The sequence below is a fragment of the Limulus polyphemus genome, unplaced genomic scaffold (assembly GCF_000517525.1).
Source record: "Limulus polyphemus unplaced genomic scaffold, Limulus_polyphemus-2.1.2 Scaffold278, whole genome shotgun sequence".
Taxonomy (NCBI): domain Eukaryota; kingdom Metazoa; phylum Arthropoda; class Merostomata; order Xiphosura; family Limulidae; genus Limulus; species Limulus polyphemus.
In genome coordinates, this window is record NW_013665888.1 from 164,863 (window position 1) to 175,494 (window position 10,632).

At 37.0% G+C, this 10,632-nt stretch overlaps 1 pseudogene; it reads right to left on the reverse strand.

The window, feature by feature from the left end:
- Window positions 1-8,793, reverse strand: part of LOC106456985 — a 21,494-nt pseudogene extending 12,701 nt beyond the window's left edge.
- Window positions 8,794-10,632: the final 1,839 nt, after the last annotated feature.

Below are 10,632 nucleotides of genomic sequence, written 5' to 3' on the forward strand. Positions count from 1 at the left end.
AACGTATCTGTTTTATAGTTGTAGGAAGACGTTTTTACTGAAATCTGCAGACTATGGTAAACGTATCTGTTTTATAGTTGTAGGAAGACGTTTTTACTGAAATCTGCAGACACTGGTAAACGCACCAGTTCTATAGTTGTAGGAAGACGTTTTTATTGAAATCTGCAGACACTGGTAAACGCATCTGTTTTATAGTTGTAGGAAGACGTTTGTACTAAAATCTGCAGACACTGCTAAACGCACCAGTTCTATAGTTGTAGGAAGACGTTTGTACTGAAATCTGCATATACTGCTAAACTCGCGTGTTTTACAGTTGTAAATGTACTTAAATGACCAAGCTGCTTTTGTAAAATATTAAAAAAAAACATTATTCGAAAGTAAAAAATGTGAATCACGAAGAGTATATATATATATATATATTAGCTCATTAAATACGAGCTTAAACAGAATTGTATAATTTTGTATTATATTTCGTAAAGTGGTCCACGTAGTGTGTGTGTGTGTGTGTGTGTGTGTTTAATTCCAATCCAGAAATCTTGCATGTGAATTTGCTAGATATTTCTCGCACTTTATTGAGCTGTCATGCTTTCAATGTCGTTCCGTTCTAGCCTGGATAGTTTGGTTTTAAAATGAAGTTAACCTACTTCTATTTGTGATACAGTTTTGATATACTCGTTTACGCGAGCATACGAGTATATATAACATAATAAATATAAATTACTTGAAGAAACAAAAAAAAAAGTAGCTTACTATCTCAGAACATGTCAAGAAGGTTATTTTAGTCAGGTCTCACGTAACCGCGATATCTTGCCCATGGCAACAAAGCACAAGCGAATCAGCCTATCCATGATAGCAGCAGTTTTCCTGCTGACCTACTTTCTATCGTACAGCCCTGAGGGCGAGGCTTGTCAAAGTCATCTTGGCTTCGTGCCAAATGTGTTTAACCAAGCAAAACCTGTTGGTTCGAGGTAGACATTTTTACTTTACTATAAATCAACCACTTTATCTAATTAATAAAAAATCAAATCATATCATATCATCCGTTTCGGTATGAAGAAACAGGTTGATAATATTAAATAATAAAATTTTACAAGCATAACGTAAATATTCGATTGATTTGTCTAGTGCCACGTTTTAGCAACAACTAGAAGAAAAATTTTAAATTAGATATTGGGCTCTTAAATAATAATAAAAAAAAACCCAACAAACAACATATATTGAAGCTGGTACCTATTTTGTTTTAATCTACTTAATACCTGCAGTGATGGCTTGACAATAAACAAACAACAGCAAAAATATTCACCAAAGCTCATTCAACCTAATTGCCGAGAATTTAAAAAACATTTTTGTAATGTCGAGCAGTACCGGAGAAGTTAGCCAGTCAGCCACTATTATTTTCATCGCAGTTTTTGTTTCATTGTTTCATCATATTTATGTTACTTTAATATCAATCAACTACCCACTGTTCCTTCCACCACACTAAGTTAAATTGGCTGACTGGCTAACATTTATAGTTTCATCATATTTTATGTTACTTTAATATTAATCAACTACCCACTGTTCCTTCCATCACTATGTTTCACTGTTATTCAGTTACCTACTATTACTCTGTCAGCCACTGTTCTTTGTATTATATGTTTTAACAGGCTTGGTTTGTAAGTCACAGTTATATGTTACTGTATCACATTACAAATGTTATTAGGATCAGTTTGTCGGCCACTGTTGTTCGTATTAAATAGTGTGTTTTACTAGGATCAGTTTGTCGGCCACTGTTCTTCATATTAAGTTGCGTGTGTTTTATTGGGATATTTATCTATTAATATTATTTGTATTAAGTTGCGTGTGTTTTACTAGGATCAGTTTATCAGATACTATTATTTGTATTAAGTTACGTGTGTTTTATTGGGATATTTATCTATTAATATTATTTGTATTAAGTTGCGTGTGTTTTACTAGGATCAGTTTATCAGATACTATTATTTGTATTAAGTTACGTGTGTTTTACTAGGATCAGTTTATCAGATACTATTATTTGTATTAAGTTACGTGTGTTTTACTAGGATCAGTTTATCAGATACTATTATTTCTATTAAGTTACGTGTGTTTTATTAGGATCAGTTTATCAGATACTATTATTTGTATTAAGTTACGTGTGTTTTACTAGGATCAGTTCATCAGATACTATTATTTGTATTAAGTTGCGTGTGCTTTACTAGGATCAGTTCATCAGATACTATTATCTTATTACATGATAGATTTTATCACGAACAGTATAAAAGTTATATTGCGTATTCTATTAAGTGTTAGTAATACACTCCCCCCGCCCCCAACACACACACACACACAGCTCTCTTGTTTTCATTACCAGCTGAGAGCTACAGAGCTTATAACATGTTCTAGTCAGCAGTACCAGTAATTTTTAATGAAATCCCGTATCAATCAACTGCTAACTGTAAGACCTTAACCTACATTTGTGGATAAAAATTAAAAGTGGGTCACCCACTGAAGAGCAAGTGGGCTGGTGGTTTTTTTTCCTTGGATCATTAAAGTATAACCAATGGTGGGCACGTGCTAAAATTATGTAGACAAGTTATACAATACCCTTATGATGACGTCCAACCCCTACGGTACGAGTTACACCTAGAAAATACCCCTTTATCACAATTTGTTAAGCGAACAATTATCACGAATGTCGTATGAAAGATTCTTGCACGTACTTGAGTTATGCTAATATAATAATAATAGGCAAACAATGATTTATAAGTTTTATTGATGGTGGAACATACTACACGTTTCATCAAAACATAGATCTGTCTTCTTTATAACAAAAAAATATCTAAACCAGCTGGCGTAGCGGCAGTCGAGTCTGTTCCAATCTTCTGGAGTTAGCAATCTAACTTGGAGATGTTTCTTCGTATGTCCTCTATGGTAGCTCATACGACAGACAGACTGACGTAGTAAGTTCCACCACCAATAAAACTCCTTATTATGCTTATAAGTTGTTGTTTGTCTACCTATTATCATAGCACGTGTTGGTTCATTTCTCCTATCTTCTTCCATAAACACAAGTTCTTAATATATTCTAAAGTTACCCACTGTCCAATCTGCTTGTCTTATCGTCTTATACATATTTTCGATATTAATCCTTCCATTGCAACATTTATAGGTGAACGACTAGCCCAAGTTTACAGATAAACGACTCTCCCAGTACCAGGTTTATTTTTAGATACACGATAAAAACAAAAATGCTCGTTTGAATATTACAAAATTTATCTGGAACTCTGGAGTTTGGAGGGGAATAAGCCCTTTTATCCACGATGGGGTGAAATTTCAAATCTATTTGGCAATGCTCTAAATGGGGATCATACACAGAGGGCCGATATAAAGTTGCAATGGAACGGAATGTCTCAGAACTACATTACGACATTGTTTAATGTTTCGTAGGTAAGGTGATGTCATCGAAAACTGATTGTTTTTAGAAAGGGCATCTACCACTCCTTTCCCAGGTAAAATTATCATATATTCTGATCATAAAGATGTGATTAGATCGGGGATTTATAATCTTCTTTAGACATAATAGCGTTACAATGGGGCTTTTTTTTAATGAAAACTACGCTGCAGGGCTATTGCCAAGATGTACGGTCGTCAGATAGAGCACGACCGGACGTGGCGACACCACCTGTAACGACGTGGTACGACTCCAAAACTGTTTTAGTATAAAACTTATTAAACCTCCATGCTTATCTATGACAATGAATCAGCTAATTTCTCTCACAGCAATTTACTTTTACATAGAGAAAATAAATAATAACGCTCAGCTTAACATTATATGGTATATTCGTACATCTACACAGTGATGGAGAGTATATGTACGTAATTTAGGGTTGTATATTCCTGTGGATTAGTTTTTGTGATAGAGATATTTAAGTATAAATACTGAACCTACACATGATGATGATCAGAAATAACTATAAACCTACGTGGTATTACTCCACAAAGATCTCATATTCTGGCAAACAGTAGTATAACTTGCAACTTACAAATACTGTTATATGTCAGGTTCGATGACCTTATATTCTAGAGTTATTCCAAAGTTTACCCAATTACTATCAACGACTTTCACACATTAATCTGATTGGTCGTTCAGCCACACTCAAGAGTATCCCCTGGTGAGTCAGTGGTAAGTTTACGAACTTATAATGCTAAATTCGGGGTCCGATTCCTCGCGATGAACAGTGTGCAAAGACCCCATTGTGTAGCTTTGCATTAAAAAAATAGAACTCTGGACTGTTTTCTATTAGCTGAAATCTTCACGGTGCCGACAACCATTTCCTCGTGTAGGCTTAAGGATTTCTTTTTTTAGTGTTTGAAATGAATTATAGCTGTTAGTTTTATTACGAGAAACAGAAACTGTGGTAACATACCTATTCTTAATTACCAATCCACGTTATAATCTATAATTGCACAATAGCAAATTAGTTTTATTATCAATTAATTTTTTATTTTTTTTTACTTTGTCTTCTTTTTGTTTGCTTTGTTTTTTGTTTTGTTTTTTTAATTTCGCGCAAAGCTACACGAGGGCTATCTGCGCTAGCCGTCCCTAATTTAGCAGTGTAAGACTAGAGGGAAGGCAGCTAGTCATCACCACCCACCGCCAACTCTTGGGCTACTCTTTTTAACAACGAATAGTGGGATTGACCGTCACATTATAACGGCCCCACGGCTGAAAGGGCGAGCATGTTTGGTGTGACGGGGATTCGAACCCGCGACCTCTCAAATTGCGAGTCAAGCGCCCTAACCACCTGGCCATGCCGGGCCCCTTTGTTTGCAGTTAAGTACAAAGCTACATAATGGGCTATCTATGCTGTGCCCACCAAGGGTATCGAAATCCGGTTTGTAGAGTTATAAGCCTTCAGACTTGCCGCCGAGCCAAGGGGAGGGAGGGGGCAATTTAATTACTGAACTGTATGAATCTGGGTTATTCCAATTATACGTTATAACTGAAATCCTAATGTATGTCGTTCAATATTCAGTGCTTTAAAAAAATAAGTAAATAAATAAATACAAATTTCGCGCATGATTGAATTATCAGAAGCACCTTTTACACCACGTGGTTTTTGCCAGAAGTATCAATAAAATGTTTTATCAATTACGATACTTTCGTGCATCAATAACTTTGATGTGTACCGTTCGTAGTCATGGTTACTAGATGGAATTAATCCCCTACTTATAGCATGCAGATAAGATCCGTTCCTTTACTGTTTGTGTTCTATCTAATGTTTCGTAATTATAAATGATATGCTTCGGTCACACCAAGGCAGGCAGCTTAACATATTCGGTGAATAAGAAAACTGAGATTACTGCTCCCCGCTAGAGGGCAGAACTATAATGAAATTCACAACCGATATTACGTTCCAGCGTTACAGGTGTAATTCTAGAGAAAAGCTATCTACATGTATAGACGATATTTTAAACGTTGACCTCAAGATTTCAGTTATGTATGTATATATATAAAAACGCCTTGATAATATTTCACGACAATAACACGTTAATCAAATACATTTATTACCATAGTGGTAAGTTTGTTTTTGAATTTAGCGCTAGTCGTCCCTATTTTAGCAGTGTAAGACTAGAGGGAAGGCAGCTAGTCATCACCACCCACTCTTGGGCTACTCTTTCACCAACGAATAGTGGGATTAACCGTCACACTATAACGCCCCCACGGCTGAAAGGTCGAGCATGCTTTGGCGGGACGGGGATTCGAACCCGCGACCCTCAGCTTGCGAGTCGAGCGCCCTAACCACCTGGCCATGTCGTAGGAGGCATTAGGAAAGTTAGTGTTTTTTTCAGTACAGTGCTAAATAATTGGCTATTATCACGTGGAATTGAATCGTATAGAGGAACCGAAACAGAAATGTCTGCCACAATATACACAAATGAATGACTTCCGCCTACTTAGTGCATATATAACAAACAGCTGGAAGAATAAACCTACAGTTACATCTGCATGTACCGATGTGACATAAAATTATCAAATAATGAAAAAAATCTGAAAATCTGAAAGAAACTAAGAGAGTAGAAGGTATAATAAGAGGGAATCCTCAATAGCCGCGGCACTTGAAATTATTGGGCGTTGTCAAATGCATCAATCGAATGTGTTTGACCTCCTGAGTCCAAAACTGTAATTAGATCACAAATCGGTCAAGAGGTGACGGAGCTATGAGCTAAAAGTTTGTACTTGAAACACTCAGAACCATTCTATGAGCCGTTATGCCGCGGCTAAAAAATTGTGCTAGTATTTATATCTTGGGCAAATACTTATGGGTTAATTCAAAACTTTAAACACGTGTCTTTAGTACACCAGTCCTTTTTTTTTTCCTTTTACAGAGTAATTACAAAAGTGTTACATAATATTGGAACTCTATGTCATATGCCCCCCGTATGGTCAATCAAAAAAGTGTATTTTATATACATGACAATATTATTTGCTTTAGTTATTTTCCTGGTGTGCTTTATTCATCTGTCTTTGTAAGTGATCAGCCAACACACGGAAAAGCAAACAAACAGAATATAAAGTGCACATATGGCCTTACATTTCCATCGACAACACGTATATCTTGAGAACCTAGTTTGTCCTAGGGAACTGACATGATAAATATGTTGTCAAAAGTTCCTGGTCCACAGTTTGACTATGTGGCCACCATCTGTATGTTTGTTTTTTTCTTCTAGTGTTTGTAGTTATTGGAATCACTGTTTTTAAATTATGAGCAAGTATTGTGTTAACAGGGGCAGATGTGGCGTCTTTGGTTGAGGGTGGAGCACGCTCCACCTGCCTTCCATAAAATGAGGAAAGCCGGTATATGTTCTTTTGAAGACCAGCTTCTAGTGTGCAAACAAAAATACAGAGAATTCCCTGCGTGTGTATTTTTTTCCCCCTTTGTTCTGTTGATCCGAGTGTTTCTGGAATCTTTGAAGTGTTTTATTTATTTATTCGGGTTTTGCACTTCTCAGGCTTTGAAAGAAGGGAAGTAACGGTACTTCAAGGCTTTTGATGAGTTTCTATGTCTGCCTCCGTTATCCCGAAGGGTTAGACTACCCCCCACAAGGATGCGCAGTTTAAATCAGTTGTAAAATTGTGCTTATCCAATATATTTCCACCGTATTTGAATAAAGCAGAAAATAAATATAAAACCTAAAAGAGGGGGGGACCCTCAAATCGTTTTGGCGACAGACCCACAAAATAGTTTATTCAAATCTGATTTGTGCAAATTAACTTATTCTAATCTATCAGCAATATTTCCAAGAAACTTTTTAGCGATATTATTACAAATCTTCGTAGTACCAACTAGATAAATGTTTAAACATATACTGTAGATAGGTAGAACAATCAAAGGTGGTATTGGGTTACTTCGTATCCCATCCCGAGGAAGACACGATTCAAATTACCTTACTTCAAGACTTCTTTAGTTACTCTTTATTTGTGCCATTATCATCCTACCGATGGCGAAAGTTTCGAGAAGGGGGGAAAATGGTAAACTCTACATTTCAAGTGTCGCAGATCAAACGACAAGAAATTGTGTCAAGGCCCTACTGCAGCTACAGGATAAAAAAATAAAATCTCCTCACCAAAGTAATGACGCTGATCGATGTAGTCATTAAGATATAAATACACGTCTCTACACCTACCTGGTCCTGTACGATTGGCTCTAGCTGTAAAGTATCAGATGTGACAGTGTCTTACTGCAACCAAGTTTAGAACTAGTCTCGGAACGTGTCACCCATCACTGTGTCAATAAAGAGCGCCAGAACGTGTCTCTGTGTCAGTGAGGAGTGTCAGAACGTGTCACTGTGTCAGTAAATACTCATCTATTACCGAGACTGTTTCACACGAGTTAATGTTCAGCTTAAGGTGTCCTGTTTCAGAGAATAGTTTTATTTTCAGGCTACACTACGTTCTGAAACGAGTGTTTGAGTTTTCAAGAGTTAGAGTTACACTGATCAACTTAAATCTAACTTAAGGTCAATAAAACAGCTAATAGTAATTTATATATAAGGTTTTGAGCTGACCTTGAGATCTTTGAAGAAGATGCTGTTTCTTGCCCAGTCCACTTGAGCGAAGAGGGATTGGTCAATGACTTTGCACATGAGTTCAAAGAGGTCTACTTCACACTGGTTATAGGTTTGGTTCTGAAGAAGACTGAACAGCTGCGCCTGCCATTCTTTATCGTCAGCCATTGACATCTGGAACTCCCTGATTAGTGGAGGTGTCTTGCCACTCCCTGTTACCAAAGCAACTGGAGCAGAGAGGGAGCTCCCAGCGTCGTAGTGAAATACTTTGGGAGAACAAGGATTAGTGGTAACTTGGTGTGTTGGTGAGGTGGTGACCCAGGAGATCTTGACAAGCTCCCCCGGATGTGGGTTAGGCGAGTGAAGCTGAGGAGCAGTGTAGGGGAGGGGCAGGGAAGCTGCAGTTGGTTGAGTAGCTGTGGACAACGGTGAAGGTGAGAGTCGGGGGAGCTGGTAGACGAGCTAAGTTGTGGGATCTGGATGAGTTCTTGCTTGACAGGCGCGGAATCCGGAGAGTACAAGGGTGGAGAGGAGACAGACACAGAGGCAGCAGGAGGTGGAAAAACTACTGGAGGCGGGGCACCGGGTACCACCTCACCACCGGAAAACCCTTGGCACTGTGACCTGACCAGTTGTTTTTGGCGCATAAGCTGCAACTTCCGCGCCCTGTCCCTCTTGTACATAGGGCCAAACTTGTTCCTTCCGCCCCTCATCCGGTCAGCCCGCACCGCTAGAATGAAGAATTTGACATTAGAATAGCTTACCAAAACCAAGAGCAAATTACATTCAAAACACTGTCACTGGTTAATCAAAGGACAGAGGGTCTAGCTAATTCCTCTATTAAAAATGATCAACAACCAGATAAGAGTTACTAGAAAATGACTACTGCAAAGATATTCTAAGATATCACAACATATCATCTATTTTCCTGTCGTGGGAAGATTCCTAATATACCCAAACCTACACTGAAAGAAAATATTAAAATATGTTGTTGGTCATTGGAATAGACATTTTATTCAAGGCCGGTGAAAATACATGAACATGGAAACTGAAATCATTTCAATAGAATAAACAAAGGCACGCGGTAAATGCATATATATAAACAAGATACTTTTCTCGGGAACAATAGAACAATTAATTGTTTTCGAATCAGCCTCTCCAATAACGCATTTAAATCTTGTAAAACTTTAAAAGGACGAGAGAAAGAAAATAATGTACATGATTTTTCTAATTGTCTTCGTCTGACACATTTCAAGTTTGTCATAACACATAAAAAAATTATAATCATATAAGTAATAAAAAAATATGGTTTTTGTTGGTTACAATAATATACCCCGAGATACTACTACGGTATTTCCAACTAATGGAACATAAGTAAAAACTGTACAACTCAGACGCTCTTATGAGGGTTACATCTGTAATCCTAATGTACTTGCTGAAGTTATGATACTCCTGGTACAGCTGCAGTTAGCCCAAGTCAGTTTGTCACACTGTACACCAATAACGGTACTGTTCCTGTAGCTGGGTAACCTCCAATCCAAGCGGTTTTGTTATTATTTCTGTTACTACACACTGGTGCTGTTACTGCTTCTGTAGCTAACTAACCCCCTATACAACCTTCGTTTTTTTTTCATCAGTAATAATTTTCCTGGTTTTTGTAATTTTCAATCCAACCTACAGCCACTTTTACCAATATATAGCAATAATATTACTGTTACTGTATCTACTAATATCCAAGCCAACCCAGCAGGTTTTGTCATTAGTGATAATATTACTGTTACTGTACCTACTAACCTCCAAACCAACCCAGCAGGTTTTGTCATTAGTGATAATATTACTGTTACTGTACCCACTAACCTCCAAACCAACCCAGCAGGTTTTGTCATTAGTGATAATATTACTGTTACTGTACCTACTAACTGCCAAACCAACCCAGCAGGTTTTGTCATTAGTGATAATATTACTGTTACCTATTGTTAATTAACTTTGTCACTCCAGTTACTCATATTATGTACTCAACGATCTACCACAAAAACGGGTATTTTTTCATTACTGGTCTGTTAAAAATGGAATAAAACTCGCAAAAAATCCAAAAGTTGCAATGAATGAAATACACATAATGTACACCAATAAAAACCGATTCAATTGAGTTAATGAATCTCAGTACACAATAAAACAATGGTCCATTCAGTTGTAAGTTGTCCTAAAAACACGGTAAAAACATGCTCCATTCAGTTATAAATTACCATAAAAACACAGTAAAAACATACTCCATTCAGTTATAAATTACCATAAAAACGCAGTAAAAACATGCTCCATTCAGTTGTAAATTACCATAAAAACACAGTAAAAACATGCTCCATTCAGTTGTAAATTACCATAAAAACACATTAAAAACATGCTCCATTCAGCTATAAGTTGCCCTAAAAACACGGTAAAAATATGCTCCATTCAGTTGTAAGCTATCCTAACAACACAGTAAAACATGCTCCATTCAGTTGTAAGTTGACCTAAAACACAGTAAAACATGCTCCATTCAGTTGTAAATTACCATAAAAACACATT